Below are 17,414 nucleotides of genomic sequence, written 5' to 3'. Positions count from 1 at the left end.
AGTTCATTGTTCCTAAAAACTAGGGTTTCAAGAAAATTTCTCTAGAATTCTCTCAGGGTAGCTCTTCTTCTATTCTTCAGGGATGTTTCTGTATGTGTTTCATGGTGAGTACACTTTGACAATTTTCATCATTTTGACGCTTTAGGATATGGGATGGGAAGTGTGAAAAAATACTATGTAACGAATGACCCTAAAGCATGAAGGCAAAATAGGGAGTGATGGGTGAAATAATTTACAAGCCAAAGCAAGGACTCAGAAAAACACCGCCAGGAGACTTGCAAATCAAGCATGATACAATATACTTAGCTAACATCTCTGATATAAATATGTCTAATGATATATCTATGAATAGACATCTAACAATACATGAATCCACAACATGGACACAACCATACAAACAGAAGGGATCATGAGTATGGATCCATGACATGAACGCAGAAATCCGAATAGAAAGGATGATATATGTAGACCCACGATATGGTCATAGCCATCTATATAGAGGGAAACATGTGTACAATCATGAATAAATCATAACTCCACGCAAACTATATTTATCAGATGAAACGTAGGGTCTTCATCTCTGTCTCAATCCAATCAATGTATGAATTCCACCATGTGAATAGATGTGTTGAATTCAAACATGATAGAAAACCACTTTATTACCGATTAATGATGTAAACTGTTAATAGGCACGAGAGAAACCACCAATAATGACAATGGATCTCAAGGTATAACAACACAATCCACAAGTGTGAATAATGAAGCTAAAGTCAAACACCCATAGAATCATTCGAGTAAAGGCAAATGATGTAAACCTATCTTCCAATGTGAAGAACTTGACATTGAAGCATGCAATCTCCAAGGTACTGGAACGAAGTTTCTAGATCATCTTCTTGGATTATGAGCTGAAGTCGATAGAAGCGATCCATCAAAGGAGGGCCATAACGTATCCCACATCATCAACATGAAACAAAAGATGTAGTAGAGTAGGTAAGTTTGATTCAAGACTGTGGCAGAAAAGTCAGACCATGTGTAAGCAGTAAAAAATGCAGATGGGACTTCTCTTGAACATATCGGTGACACAACTCTAAAGTTTACTAGAATTTGATTCATTATCAAATCAAAGGTCATGATGACAATCCAGTTTAATCATATGAGAGGAAAAATGGATTCCAAAAACCCAAGAAGGAAAGTGCTGAAGTGCGGATAACCCAAACCTGACACAACCAGTAGATAAGTGTCATGTTCAAGAGCGACATGTTACTTTTATACAAAATACAAAAGGTGTTCACCTTCATTTCCCCCCACTATTTCTAGTGAGTACCCCATTGGTTTTTATCACAATATTGAAGGAGATAGCATATGCTTTCCGTATAAGTCCATCCTTTGGATGAATTCATCCTAGTAATTTTAACGAGTCCTAGGAAGGAGAAACTTGATCTCGTCATGGTGACAAGTTTTGCATCGTTTAAGTTTTACGAGTCTTTAGAAGGGGTAACTCAACATATTTTTCATTTTAGAGAGTTTAAATAAGAGGTGAAAAAGAAAACTCCAAATTGTCCATTTACATAAATAGTATCTTGATATGAAAAGGTAGACAATAATATCCAACAAAACCTCTTAGCCATGTTCGACCAAGGTATTCCTTTTTCATACAATAGTCTATCTCAATCTAGAAAAGGTTTAAACTTATAATGAGTAGACGTCATTTCATTTACTTTAACGAGTTTGAAATGACAAGTACTTGACAATATTTTCATACTTTGAAATTCAGAAAAGAGCTTAAAGATGACTCCATGGGGTTTCCTTTTCATTTATTTTTTACGAGTCTAAAAAAGTGATAAAATATAACTGATTGAATTAGTCAAAATTAATCATCGTGACCATGTATCCATTACTTTTCATTGCACTAGTGAAACACACATTATCCATTCTCGAGAAAAATATTAAAGTATAAATACAATGTGCCCTAATTTGGTAAAAATATCTTTCGAAACATATAAAAACTCAAAAAGTTAAAACATTTTTACCATTTCACATTTTCTAAACCAAAGAGCACTTTTTACCATATTTTTCCTGATCTTCAAGTGAGGAGTGCGACCAATCTAGGACGTCATTCTTTGATTCATTTTTTTCAGGTAAGAGATTTGTCTCTTATCTTCATTTTGATAACGATTTTATGTGTTTTTATCCATAGGATAGGTAGCAAGGAAGGCTTGGCAAAAATTTGTGTCAAGGGAGACCAATGCGGGTTTTACCCATTGGACTTGTGTTGTTCACCCTATGGTCAACCTATGTCAGCGCGCTAGAATCACAGAAAAATGTAGAAATAGACACACTGTCACAGAGTTACAAAATTTTCGAAAAATCCTCTATATTTAATTATTGTTTTCTTAATTTCTCTCCATAGATGCTCATGAAAACGTGTTTTATGGATGTTCCACAGGTGAATCAACGAAAAATGGTGATCGAATGGAAAGAGAGAGGAAATGAGGTAGAATATTATCAAGTGACCAAGACCCAAATTTCATAGCTTCCCTTTGAGCATCTAGGTTACTGAAGTTCTTCTAGATTCTTGGGATTAGGAGCTAGGTTGAGTTACTATAGCATTTGATTGGTTGGTGGGATGTAGATCACCAACTGTTTATGATTGGGGACCAAGAACTTGAGATAGATGTCGTAGAAATCTATTTCATTATATGTTTGTCCAGAAGGGGACAATGGATTCAGCTGTCTGGTTCTTGTGTTGGAGGGGAGAGTACATATATGCTGATAGCGAGACATTGTCCATGCACTTGGAAAAATCAGAGTATGAAGATAGACATAAAGAACATCATCAATATCCCCCTAAGAAAAATTATCCATACCATGGCTCGAATATTTGGGGATAAGGGTTTGCATGAAGCAACAAAGTATCATTTCGAGTACACCATTGATTGTCTTAGTCCACAGTTTTTAACTGGTGTGAAGGATTGTTGGTCAACATGAAGAGCCAACTCATGAAATGCAAGTCAAGAAAGATAAAATAGTTCAGCTATGGATCTATCTTGGTGAATTTCTTCTTGGAATGTGTACCATTGTTTAGATATCAGTGGATAGAAGTGGATGTACCAGCACCCAAAGATCCACGGTTGCTGAGGTGGGGTGAGTTGATGCCTCGACAGGGAGGTGGTCAACGAATGTCATTTCCTCCAACATTTTTTAGATGGCTGCGACAACAACTAATCATGGTAGATGATTAGGCATACACTGGCATGGATTTTTTGGAAGATCCCAACCTTTCACATCCACCTAGTACACAGTGCACCGGTGCAGGTAAAAACTATTTCTAAAGTTTTTGAAGTTTTTGATTTTTTTATGTGTACTGAGATTTGACACTTGTGATTTTTACAAATGTCAGACCATAGAGACTTCCAGGGGTTTCTCCGATATCCAGGAAAGTGGCACAAAATATACAGGATGTTCCCTATGAGGAGAGAGTTGACCCGATCATAGAGGTGGAACATAACCTAGAAGTCTTGAACAAGAGGCATTCTAGAATACGTGTCTATTGATCAGGTGCCACTGTGATATCAGAGGAATACTGTAGGGGTGTTTTCCAGACTGAGACAGTTTCTAAGCCAAGTCATCAGAGTTGTTTCATGCTACCATGAGCACCACATTAGCAGATAGCCATCTGTAGTTTTCATTTTTCTACAGTTATGTGGGCTTGAGAAGCCATGTGTCTAAGAACACATATTTTGATATTTTGACGTAATAGACATTTTGAAAACTTATATATATGTTTCCTTTGATGCTTATCTAATGTTTCTATTATATGTTTTTGAATTTACATATGATGCAAATGTATACCTAGCATGTTTAGCCAATGTATCTATTAATGTGTTCAAACATATCGAAATACTTTGATAAGTGATATAATCAAAATCTCGTTCCAAGAGACGAACTCGCAAATACATTCTCAAAATATGAGGGTTTCTGACTAAATATTATCTATTGAGTTGTAGTACAATGAGTTGTGAATCAAGATTAACGACTAATTCTATAATGCCAACATCAATGGCCTTTGACAAAAGCTTGATAACCACACTATATTCAGAAATGTTATTAGTGGTATGGCCTAAACATATGCCTTGTAAATTCACTAATTTTCCATTAGGATCATATATTACCCATGCAACAGAATAAAGATTCTGTGTACTATGACAAGCACCATCAGTGAAACCAACATAAAGGTTCGATGTCATTTGCAAACCAAGTATAACACATGGTAAGCAGAGGAAAACACGTTTGCAAAAGTAAACAAACATACCAAAACTGATTGCACACTAATGAAAAACATACTAATGTACAAAGCATTTACATGAAATAATGCATAATACCTTTTGAGGTAAATCCTTTTTTTGGGCTCAACCAACTCATGGGAACCTTTATGTAATAATCATCTAAAAATGTAAGGTTCATCCCACATTGGTTCTAATTTCCCAACTCCCAATTTATCATTGACTTGATCGTATAATAGAACCAAGTCACCTTTAGCAAAAACATGGGGAGTAACAGTTTTATAGCATTGGCTTTAACTCATTTCATTGGAGCTTCAATAACTAATGCAAAAATATGGCAATTTTCATCAATCTTTTCTAGGTAAAGTAATCATAATCCTCTGGTGGAGTTCTGGGGAGTAATTCAACAATATTTTTAATGAACGAATCTTGCATTCAATCATAAGGGTTGCCTCTAGACAATACACCAACTGAAAGGGTGTGAATCTAGTTGTTGTCTTAGTTGCAGTTCGATATCCCCATAGAGTTGAAAATAGTGTAAGGTGCCAATTTCGTTTATACATCCCAACAATACATTGAAGTATTGTAACCAAGACTTTTTCTCTACCTCAACTTGGTCGTTGGCCTATGGATAGTAAGGAGTTGAGATTTTGTGATGCAGACCCAACTGAGAAGTAAGCTCTCTCATCATATAATTTCAAAAATGAAAGCCATGGTCAATGAGGATGGCTTGAGGGACACCAAATTGAGATATGACGTGAATAAAAAGGAATTGAGCCATATTTTTATCCTTAACATCATATGTGTGCATCGCCTTGGCCCATTTAGTGAAATAATCGACGACGATGATGATATAACACTGCCTGCTGGTTGAGCGAGGGTTATATCTCATGAAGTCAATACCCCATTTTGCAAAGCAGCCGACGGTAACAACTAGGTACAAGGGAGAGGGTGGGGCATGCTATTTTCAATTATAAATCTGGTAGGCATCACATTTTTGGACTTTTAAAATGCAGTCTTTGAAGATCAAAGGCCAAAAATAACTAGCACGAAGGATTTTTTGAGCTGTAGCATATCCTGACATGTGATTGACACAGGCCCTAGAGTGACAGTCATTTAAGACTCTCTCACCTTACTCAAGCATGAAACATTGGCAAAGGATGTAATCGACACTAACACTGTACAAAGTATCCCCAATAATTCGATAAGGTTCAGACTGTATCGGAAGTGACGATGTTCAGAGTTGGATAACTCTAGTAAAAAATTTTGGCTATGGACATAGGTAATGATATCTCCATACCATGGGTCGATAGTTATGATTAAGAATAGAGTTTTTTCAGGAATCAGGTTTTCAGATGAAGTATACACAGTTAAGGAGGGAAGGTCACAAATCAACTCGGTGAAAACTAGTGATTTCTTTGATTTAGCTTTAGAAAATTCCAAATTGAATTCTTCTAGGATAAAAATCTATTTAGAATAGTTCCCCCCCAAGCAAATGAAAAGTCAGAATGTAGGTCATGGGGTTTCAATCATAAATCATAGTTGTCTTACATAAGAGAATATAGTGGCGAAAACATTGAACCATGCGAACAACTGCTAGATCCAATTTCACGACATGGGCACATTGATTTTCAGCATAAAAAAGATTTTGACTCAAGTAATAAATCATGTGTTTGTCTCCATCATTATCATCCTGAACAAGTACTATAGAAATAGTAATATCAGCGACAACCAAATACAAGAAATAATTGCAGTAATAATTTAGGGGATGCAGTAAAGGAGCACTAATGAGGGAATTCTTCAATGCATCGAAGGATTTTCTAGAAACTTCATCCCAAATGAATGGAATCTCTTTCTTTAACAATTGAGGAAATCCCTTGGCAAGTTCAGTGTAATTTGGGACAAACTGACAAAGGAAATTCACTTTTGCTTGTAAACTCTGCAACTGATGTAAAGAAGATGGAGGGGAAAAATTCATAATGGCCTCCACCTTAAGGGGATAAATCCAGAGGCCTTCTTTGGATACAAAAAACCCTAAGAGATGACCAAATTTGATGCAAAAGACACATTTATGTAGATTCAATCGAATATTGTAGTGTCAATAGCAAAGAAAGATCTCTCAAAGGTGATCATGATGGTCATGATGCTTAGTAGAATGTGTCGGTAAGTCATCGAGTTATGGTTGAACGATATGCTTAATGTCATGAAAGGCATATGATATTGTTCGTTGGAAGGTAGCGCTAGCATTCTTGAGACCAAAACGGATGTTTCTATCAGAAAAGGTTCCCCAAGAACAAATAAAAGAAGTTTTGTGTTGATCAGTGGGAAGAATGTTAATTTGGTTTTATCTAGAAAAACTATCCATAAAGGAAAAAATACCACTCCCAGCACATTCATTAATGATCTGATCTATAAAGGGAGTTGGATAATTATCTTAAGGACATGGTCAATTGATATGATGATAGTCAACACAAACAGGATAGTACCTTGTTTCTTAGTCACAAGAACAATACTCGAGACCTAATCTGTCAATGGAATAGGATAAATGAAACCAACTTTAAGAAGTTTTTCAAATTCTCCCTTTATGGTAGCTTCCTTTCTAAGGTGCACGGGGTGAAGATGTTGACGAACAGGCTTCGAATTTGGATAAGTAGGTATCTCATGCACTACTATACTTGGATCTATGCTAGGAATTTCTTCGTGTGACCAAGCAAAGACATCAAAGAATTCTTTGAAGAGGGCAGTGTAAATTTTAATCTCACCTGGAGAACAAGAAACCTAGATATGGATATTTCTTACAATCCTTGGTTTGATAGAGATGTCAATGGGAATTGTAGCTGAAATGCTTCCCATTTTGAATTTGGAAAACACTTCGTGAACCAAAATAGGTGTCTGAAGTGGATGATTTCATACAATGGAAACAAGGATTTCTAGACAAGAATAAATATCTCCAAGGATTGGGAGAAAGAAGGAACGATGATGGGCATCATTCCATGGAGTTTCCTCATGAGACATAACTTTTGTGATGCTTTCATTAGCTGGAAATGTCTCATTCAAAGGATCTAGAGTATCCCAAGAACTAATCTAGGGATATTGAGAATATGCGCCTAGACTCATACTGAAATGATCATGAATTTCAGAAGTGGCCACAAAAGTCAAAATGACAACCTGATATGTTTGCTCTATGGCGCTAAGCGGCATAACATTGCCAAAAATGTCAATTTATTAAGGAAGGAGAATGACCCAAGGATCACGACCAGTCAAGACCATGTTAATCAAATGACATTTAGAGGTGGAAGGGAAAAAGTTCCCATAAGGGAAGAGTCTTTTAAAAGACCCCAACACTCTCGCAAGGGATATCGATATTCCAAACATATGGCACATTTCCATTTGAGGAGTTGGAAGAGAAAAAGGCAAGTTGATCGAAGGTGACTATTTTCCTTTGATGAGGAAAAAAAAGCATGCAAAATAGGGTAGAAACCATGCAAAATATTGCATGGGTCTAGCTATGACGAAGTACAATATTGTAATTCAAATTGGCATCGACAAATTCTACTTTGAGGTTAACAGTTTTTTTTTCCAATTGAATTGGAAAGTCATTGACAATACCATATGGATGGGAAACTCTACCATCGAAAGCTTCCAATGTATTAGGGGATTGGTTTAGAGGTGGAGAGCCAATAACTTTCCAACATAAAAAGGACATGATACAAGTAGAAGCTCCCTCATCGATACAAGTTTGATGAATAGTCTTCCATTTGATAAAAACTTGTATAAGAAAGGAAAGTTGGTGCGGGAGATGAGGAATATGGTTTTCAAGATAAAAAGTAATCAGGTTTGAATTTATAGGATCAATCCCTACTATGATAGATAGTAATGCTTTCCTTTGTGATGGAAGGGTTTGGAGGACTTCCAAAGCTGACATCGCCGAAGGTGCTTGAGCTAAATCTTCCAAAATGTTATAATGCTAATAAGATCATGCATTTAGATTATACGATGAATTCTGAAGAAAACCTTTTGGAGATGGTCAGATAATGGAATCAATATTAGGTTGTTCAATATGAAGAGGACCATAATTGGGTAGAGTGGAAGGAGAAGGTGTATTAGTGGCATCACTTTCAACAATCGGTTTGGTAGGAATCTGATAATATTTTGATCGAGTAGCAACAGAGATAGGTTCCCTGCCAATCATAAAAACTTGAGAGTCTGTGGATGTAGAGGGTTGAGGTTGATCTACTAGTGAATACTGCTGTGACAAAAAGGATTCTTTCAACATGATTGATGTCCCTAGGGTGCCTTTTAGAAGATGAATAACCTTGACACGACAGGGACAATCCTTGGTATAATTATCTTCGTCACATATAAGACAAGGATATTTCGGCTTAGTATTGGATGTATCATCAGCATACAGTTTAGGGGAATATTGTTTAGGGGTATCAAATTTAGCCTTACTTTTACCCTTATTTTTTCCTTTCAAGGCTTTTCCTGTTATTGTTATGTATAATTATTCTTGAATGTGTACGAAAAGAAACTACTTTAGGTTGCGGATGATAAAAAACCCTAACAATAAAAATGGTTGTTAAACAGTGTAGATATATAACAAATGATAGAAACAAAACGTTCCAAAACCTTGATATATGCCACAGACATACTTAAACAACAAAATGGAATAGTAAAATAAATGCAAATAACTACAATAATCCAATGGAAACCAGCTATATAAAGAATATATTTTATTAAACAACACCTGTGAAGGGATCGAATAATGTTATCAGTCCCCCTCTATGGGATGGGTTCTTGGCTATACTCAATGGATTTAAATTTTATAGAGTCTCTCTCCCCTATTTAAAACCCGAAAACAAAATGTTTGAGCTCAATGAGAACTCAAATGAAAAATAAGATGGTGTTCGACAATGATAATAATCAGAGCTGCAACAGTGAGTGCAACAATGAAAATAATTGAAAGTGAAGAATGAATGGAAAACCCTTATATTTATAACAAAATATTAGGTTATCCTCAAATAATGAGAAATAATAAAATATTATTAACCCCATTCTAGAATTAACCATTTGGAATATTTTATTATATTTGGTTAGAGGGAAAAAAGTATTTAAACTTTTATTTAGAAATAATAAATAAATAAATGATTTATTTATCATCTCAAGAAATATGGTTAAGGAATATTAAATAAATAATGATTTTTAAGTATTCCTAGGGAATTTAGTCAAACTTGAAAAGGAATAATAACTAATTAGTGATTAATTAAATATGCCTAGAGAAAAATAAGATAGAAGGATTTATCTATTTATTTCTCATAACTGGGTCAAATGTGACAGGAATATTAATTAAACAATGGTTTAATTAATTATTCCTAGAAGATAATTAAATAAATAGTGATTTATTTAATTATTCTTCATGGGTTTAATTATAAATGGCTTAATAATTGTGGTTTATAATGTAATTTCTCATAGTGAAATAAATTTTACTATGGTAAAATTGGCCCTACATGGTGTACTTTGATCCATCTAGTAAATTATGGCTAGATGATATTTTTTTTGTGATAACAGACTACCCCCCAATGTGTGATTGTTAGGAGCAAAGCATATGATTGAAGTACATTGTAAGGACACAATCACTAGACAATGAAGTGGAGTTAGAGAGAGAGAGGGAGAGAGAGAGAGGGAGAGAGAGAGAGAGACCAATGGAGCTGAAGCGAAAGAGGATAGTGACAGAGGGGATGAGACCAGTTCAAGTCTCCTTTTATGTTGTGGTACTGGATATCAGTGAGGTGGGGGAGGCATATCGATAATCGTCGAGATAAATTAGTACAGAAATAATGATGCACCTAGAAACATGAAACTGAGTAATAAAATACATGCTGAATAGTACATGACATGCTGGCCTAAATGAGCCATTAAATAATACGATGTGTCCCATATACATAATGTGCCTGGAAAAAACCATGAGCCAGGAATTAATATAATAGCATCTAAGTACATGAGATATAATGGCCCTTCCCTCAGAAATGGGTGGGAGGGAGGGTATAACAACCAAAGAAGCCCTACTGAATAGGAAAGGGTTCTGCATAACTAAATGGATTGTCTGAAGGATACATGCATCCTATGAATGATGCAAGTGGTAGGAATTGAACCCATCAAATATGTGGAACTGCGTCTGAGGTTGTAACGTAATAGGAAGGAATCTGGGCATGTGGGGGGCTACCTCAAGTGCTACCCCCTCATGTGGTCTGAAACATCTCACACACACTCGGGAATCACTGGTACAATCTGATGCATCATTGGACCGTCAAGTGTATGAATCAAGAGCATGAAACAATCAATTTAAAGGGAAATGATGATTCCCTTTTCTTGATTCGAGGCACCGAACGAGAGTGGAATCTAGAACCAAGATACACCACCCTCTAGGCTATTCTTCTAGAATAGATGTGCTGATGTCGACAGAATAGGGCCCACCATATATGAGGCAATGAGGATCCTCAACTAAGGCACGAGGGAAAATAGTAATTTTACTAATGGACTAACACCAGGGACAATGGGAAAAATGGGACTAAAGGACAAATAGATGACTTCCGTTGTCAGAGAATAAAGTGCAGGGTTGACCTGGTAGTGACTGACTCGACTCTGGAGGGGTGGTGGACAGTATGTCTAAAGGCCAAAATGGGCAACACGGATGAATGGTATGAAAAAATGGATAAAATATTGTGATAGGATAATGGGACACGAATTGGACTCCATGGATGCAAAGGTGACTCATCATGGATGCTCTGAATAGGGGTGACTTGATGACACTACCACACAGAATAGGCCTAGTGGGGACCATGAGAACATGAGAAAATGATGATTTCTCATGAAACAAATTGACACTTGAGATGAAAAGTGCCAAGGGAAGATGGACCCCAAAGTACAAGTGTCACTTGTGAAGAAATTTGGTTTTGAGAGGTGGAAAAGTGACCCTTCTTGGAAAAAATGGCCTCTTGGTGAAGTGTTAAATCATAAAAAAATAAGAAAGACCCATTATAGTACTCCGGTGAATTTGGAGAGGAGGAAAAGACCCTAAACATTGTGGAGATTGTAGTGGAAAAATCGACCCTCAGAATTGGGATCTATGACCTTTAGGAAAGTGGCCTTGCTTGTCTAAAGATGGCCTTAATGCTTCTTGGAATGATAGTTCCTAGTGAAGAATTAAAGGAAGAAGAAAATGAGAGTGAACTACTAGAGGAGGTCTAGAATCATCCTCACCCACTAAGTCAAGCATGGGAACTATGTGGAAAAGGTGGTATGACATAGAGTAAAATATTTGAATATATGGTATCAAACTTCTACAATGTGCAATGTGAATATGGCTCGTCGGAGAGGCCGATAGGACAAACTATCCAAGGAATGAGAGGATAATTGGCCATACCTAGATTCGTTGCGATCTAGGTCGAGACTTGTGTTAATAAATTGAGAATATGGCCAAGGGAAAACCATCATACCCCCAAGCATAAGATACTACCCACAAGTATATGTGATGGAGGGGACTGATCGGGTATGCGAATGTGGGAATGATGCCCCCTAGCAGGAGGAGTTTGTGGAGCACCATTGTGTTTTGAGTGCTCAACAAAGGGATTCAAGCATCTTGGCCCAACTTGGTACCAGATCCTCCAACGGATGATAAGGAGATGTATGGGCCTATGTGCCCCCCAGTATGCTATTGGCGTACTGGATTTATTTAGAGTGGTGGACTCCAAATATGGAAGGAAGTACGCATGATGGTGCATATCATCCCAAGGTTAATCATTGGTAGTCATGGCTTCTATGAAGTCCTCCTCATTAGAATGGGAGATGGGCGAATGGGAGGAAGACTGACTACATGATGCGGTGACAGTACCTTGTGCATCATCTTTAGAAAGAAGGTTCACATATGATTCATATGGAATGGTAGACGACGAGCTAGTAGATGGAAAATCTATCAATATTGAGACCTGGGTATCCAACGAAGGAGGTTCTACATAAGCATGTGTAGAAACCTCAGAAAGATTTTCCCGCAAGGAAATCAAGGATGACGATAGGTAAAGGTTATCGACCATGGAGTTCGTCATCTCGACATCTGGGGGAGGGATCACGATGGTGTGACCAGACTCCCCTGTTGTGGTGTACTGGTGGTACCAGAATCCACAGGTGGAGGAGTAGGTGATCCACTATGAGTGGCCTCAAATTCATAAAGTTCTTGAAGGAAATCATGAAATTTATCCAAATGAGGGCAACAATGCGAATAGTGACCATAATGATCGCACAAGGCACAAGGGTGATTTGTGTGCAATGTTTTGAGTTTCTTGGCTAGTCTCAGTAAGGTAACTTGGACCTAAGGGATACTTGACTCAGGGAACGTTTCATGAACCAAAGGTTTGAGACAAGGAAGCTCAGGATAGTTATTGGTGGCATGCCCAATAACCTCACACAAAGCACACAGAGGTGCTTGGGGAGCCTTGTCCTTGGGATCCTTATTTTTGGCTTTTTCCCGTTGTCTAGATGAGGGGGTTCCTATTAAGGTTGCAGTGGAACTAGAGCAGTGACACTGGTCATAGGAACCGGTTGAACCAAGGACAAAGCTTGATATGGTATGAGATAACTAGGAGAGAGTGTTCGATGGGGATTAATGTACCACACTGGGATCCCCAAAGTCATATTAGGGAGAATCAACGAAGACATGACAGGAATAGAAAGGATTCTAGGAGGAGGAAACAAGAAAGGTATCTATCCTGCAAGGTAATGTCCCAACGGAATGGATCCTCGATGGTTGAGAACTAGAGGAATAGTTCTTGGTGGGAACAAAGGGGAGGCACCCATAAAAGGAGGAGTTCTTAGGGGGGTGGATCCAAATGTCTCGACTGAGATGGTAACATCAGTGTGCTAAGGAGATGGTTGTTTTTTAGATGTACCAAACTACTTTTGAGAAGCCTGTGATGCTTGTAACATGCAAACACTCAAATATCTAGGCTCAGAGATAAGAGGGGGAGGACTAGGAAAAGCACCTAATAATGAGGAATCTTTGTATAATCTAGGTGAAAAACCAATGAGAGGAGTAGAATACTACTTGTCAAACATCAACGAGATAATGGGCTCAGGGGAGGTAACGGATGACGGCCTGTAGTATGTCAATTGAACGATAGTGACAATCTTCCATTCATGGGGGAAACACATCTTGCGGAAAACTGCAGACACGATGAATGACATGGCATAAGTGTAACTACGACCCAAGAGAATGTTGTAAGCTAGAGGGGAATCAATAACCTTAATGTCTACATGAATAGTCTTGCTTGCAAGAGTCACTGGATAATTGCGATACATTGCAAGAGTCTGGGAGGAGTGACCGTCTCAAGCACACAAAGTGATGGTTGATAGGGATAGCTTAGGTGATTTGAGTTGCTTCCAAACTGTGGTAGACATCACACAGGTGGATGTGCCTTCATTAATAATGCATTGGTAGATGATGGCATTATGGACTCTGACTGATATCTAAAAGGAAACGAATGGAGGTAATGGAGGATGTCCTGACGTATCAACGAGAAAGATAGTAAAAAAGTCATCTAGAGGATCTACTGTACCCAAAGTAGTTAGTAGATATTTCTTTTAATATGGGCATGATTGGACCACACTAGCATTGACATGGAAGTAGGTGACTGTGCCAAGTTGTCTACTATATTGTATGTATGGGAAGCTTGGTTAGAAGCCATGTTATGGCATAATGGTTCCTTGGAGATCTTAGGAATTGACTCAAATTTAGGTTGAGGGATCTGTGGCAGACCGTTTGGTGTTGTAAGAGGCTTAGTAGATGCTTTGGTTTTGGACTTAATGGTGAATGAAGTCGATGGCTTGTCATATTGACACAACTGAGTTTGTAAGTTGACATCAGAGGTATTGACCTCGTCATAATTCATCATGAGGATCTCGTATTTACCAGGCCCAGAAGGTTGGGGCAGGTGGGCTACTTGACCTTGCTGGGGTTGAGAAAAAAATCCTTGTTGACGAAAATGAATTGTGAGCATGGTCGGTTGAGATGGCACAGGATTCTAAGGCAGTTGTTGCATGGGCAGTTGACCTCTAGAAGTTGCTTGGGCTTCCCACATTTGGTGCATCTGGGGTAAGAGGGGACACTCATGAGTATAATGGCCATGTACACCACAACATGCACAAGGCTTGTTCATATAAATAGCCTTATTCTGCTTGGGTTGGTTGCCTTGTTGCTGGTTGTTGGTGTTAGGTTGGTTCCCCTGGGGTTCATTAGGTTGATTACCTTGATTACCCTGGTTACCCTTGTTACCTTTCCCCTTATTATTTTTCTTCAAATTTTGGGGATTGGTCACACTCTGTTGTGCAAACACTTGACCCTGAGGGGGTGGTGGCTGCTGGGGCTAAGGATGCATGGGAGGCTGTGGTGCTAATGCCTGAGGGGCTGGAGTACTCGAACTGAATAGGTATAGGATGGTGAATGGGCAATAGTCTGGTAGACAGGTTGAGCACTAGCTGACCCTAAAATCTACTGATATGGTTGGGTAAATGCATAATATGTTCTTTATCCTGAATACACATTGCTGGTAGGAGCGACGTAAGTGTTGGAGGAACTGGTGCCCCTACAGATATCCATAACTATACTGAGTATATGGTGAAGGATGTGAAATAACTCTAATGATATTGTCAATCGCATGAGATGTCCCCAGTGCATTGTCACCACCAGGACAGGGGAGGTTTGGTATAATGGTATAGATATAACTAGATTGAGCATAAATCAATTCATATCTCAGAGCAGTTGGGAGAGCCTCTTCCTTTGTCTGAGGAAAGTGAAACACAAAATCTTTGGCAATAGGAATTAAAAGAGTCCTAAGAAACCAATCGAGGAAGACACAGTATGCAAAGGGTGGATCACGACACATGCTCCTCCTTCTATGCCATTCCTGAACATGATCAGAAAGACAGGTGGTAGAGGACTGACAAAATGTGGTCAAGAGCTCTGTACCAGTGTCATATCGGAGAGGTAATTGAAAATATGAAAGGAACACTTTAGAAAGCATCGTGAAAGTGGAATAAGAGATGGTGGGCTCGTCAACATACCACTTCACAGCATCTCTAGTGAGCATGCATTGGAACAACCAAAGAAGAAGGGATGAATGAATACCACATATGGAAGGAGCAGACATGATTGGTGGGGTCCTTTCTAGAATTACCCTCAAACTTGGGAATGTCGGAGGGGAGCCTAGTCAGCATAGCTAGCCAACCAACATCATGGTGTATAGGGTCATTAATCAACTGGCTAAAATATGGGAGGCTTAACCCAATCGTGAAAGTTAGCATTGGAGATACCAGAATGGTTCCTTAGACGGTTTGCTAGATGTGACTACCGGGGTAGAACCGGAGCCAACACCAAGTTGGTTTCCTGCACTAGTAGTGGGTACTAACATGATGACAGTATGTAGTGAGGGAGTCTCAGAATTAGATGAGGAAACCAGATGAACTTGAACCCTATAGGTGGAGTAATATGGCCAAGAAAAAATTGGGGATGAAGGGCTAAGAGTCTCTGCGCAAACACCTTGGTGGAACAATGGTTGTAAGACAAAAGTGACATAGAAATGGTGAAAGGAGATAAATAAGATGCTTTGTCTCTATGTGGGGAGATAAATTAATTAATTAAAGTCTTGGCTTAGTGATGCAAACCAAAATCCCTCCACTTAAGGTGTGCTTGTGTGTGTAAGTGTGTTTATTAATTAGGCCAGATTGTGTTTGAAAAAAGAAAAGATTGCTGAAATAAACTGGAATTAAAACAAAAAATGAATAGCAAATTAATTCTCTAAACCCCACCCAAATTGGGTTTGCAAACAATGTGCTAGTTGGTGGTGAAATCAACTAAAAAACACACAAAAAAGGAAAAGAGACTAAAGCATTGGTGTCACTGGAATCAAATGACACTATGTTGTTGTAAAGTGGTGTTGCGACAACTAAGAACCAGGGAGGAGAATCACTACAAAAAGATACGGATATGGGTGTGAAACCTAGGGAAAAAAATGAGACCCTAAGGAAAATCACCAAACAAGGTTTAAGATGAAACTTTGGATTGAAACAACCTCTCTTTGAAGATCTGAAATAGGAAGGTATAGATCTGGAAAATATGGCTGAAATCTCTGTAAAAACTCAGACTTCTTACTTAGCTAAAACTCCTTCTATAAAGGTGGAAGCGTACTAGAAGCCCTAAGGGGTTGAATTCCACTTTGATGAGCAAAATAGAGTATATCAAGGCCTAAGTGGGCTAAGACAGTGGTCAACCGACCTAGCGAACAAATCTTGACAAAACCTAGAAACAGATGAGAAAAAATCCCAAAAAACCTAAAATCGCAGGTGCTGACCTATTTAGGGGGATATCACACTTTTTGGGTCGTAAAGCACACTTTGGACCTCTAGAGCACACTTTTGGGGTAGAAAAGTGTGATTTATGCTCCTCAGTTCTCGAGTGCAAAGTCTTAGAAAATTTTTCCATCTCTCTCACGAATGGTTCCTGTGATCTAAGGAAATGACCAAAAAACTTACGGAAGTTAGAAATTTGACTTATCTAGGGTGAGAAAGCTAGTATACAACATTAAGGGACTCAAAAAACAAAACCCTAAGCTGAAAACTAAAGGTCACCCAAGTTTCTAAATCAAAATTAAAAACATAGTGGAGTCACCAATTTGTTGGACGACAATCATAAAAATCCCCAGTGGAGTTGCCAATTTTTTATGTAGAATTCTTCTTGAATGTGTACGAAATAAACTACATTACATTTTGGATGACAAACAACCCTAGCAATAAAAATGGATGTTAAACAATGTAGATCTGAATAAATGATAGAAACAAAACCTACCAAAGCCCTAATCTATGCCACATACATAGTTAAACAACAAAGTGGAATAGTAAAAATAAGCGCAAATAACTCAACAATCAATGGAAACAAGATATATAAATAATATATTTTATTAAACAACACTTGTGAAGGGAACAAATAATGTTACAGTCTCCTCTATGGGATCGGTTCTTTGGCTCACAATATCTTCAACTTTTGTAGAGTCTCTCTCCTCTATAATGTGTAAAACCCAACAAACA

The sequence above is a fragment of the Pinus tabuliformis genome, chromosome J (genome assembly GCF_031772625.1).
Source record: "Pinus tabuliformis cultivar Carrire ecotype Pingquan chromosome J, CPIR1, whole genome shotgun sequence".
Taxonomy (NCBI): Eukaryota; Viridiplantae; Streptophyta; class Pinopsida; order Pinales; family Pinaceae; genus Pinus; species Pinus tabuliformis.
The sequence above is the reverse complement of the archived record's forward strand: the minus strand, read 5'-3'. Positions refer to the sequence as shown.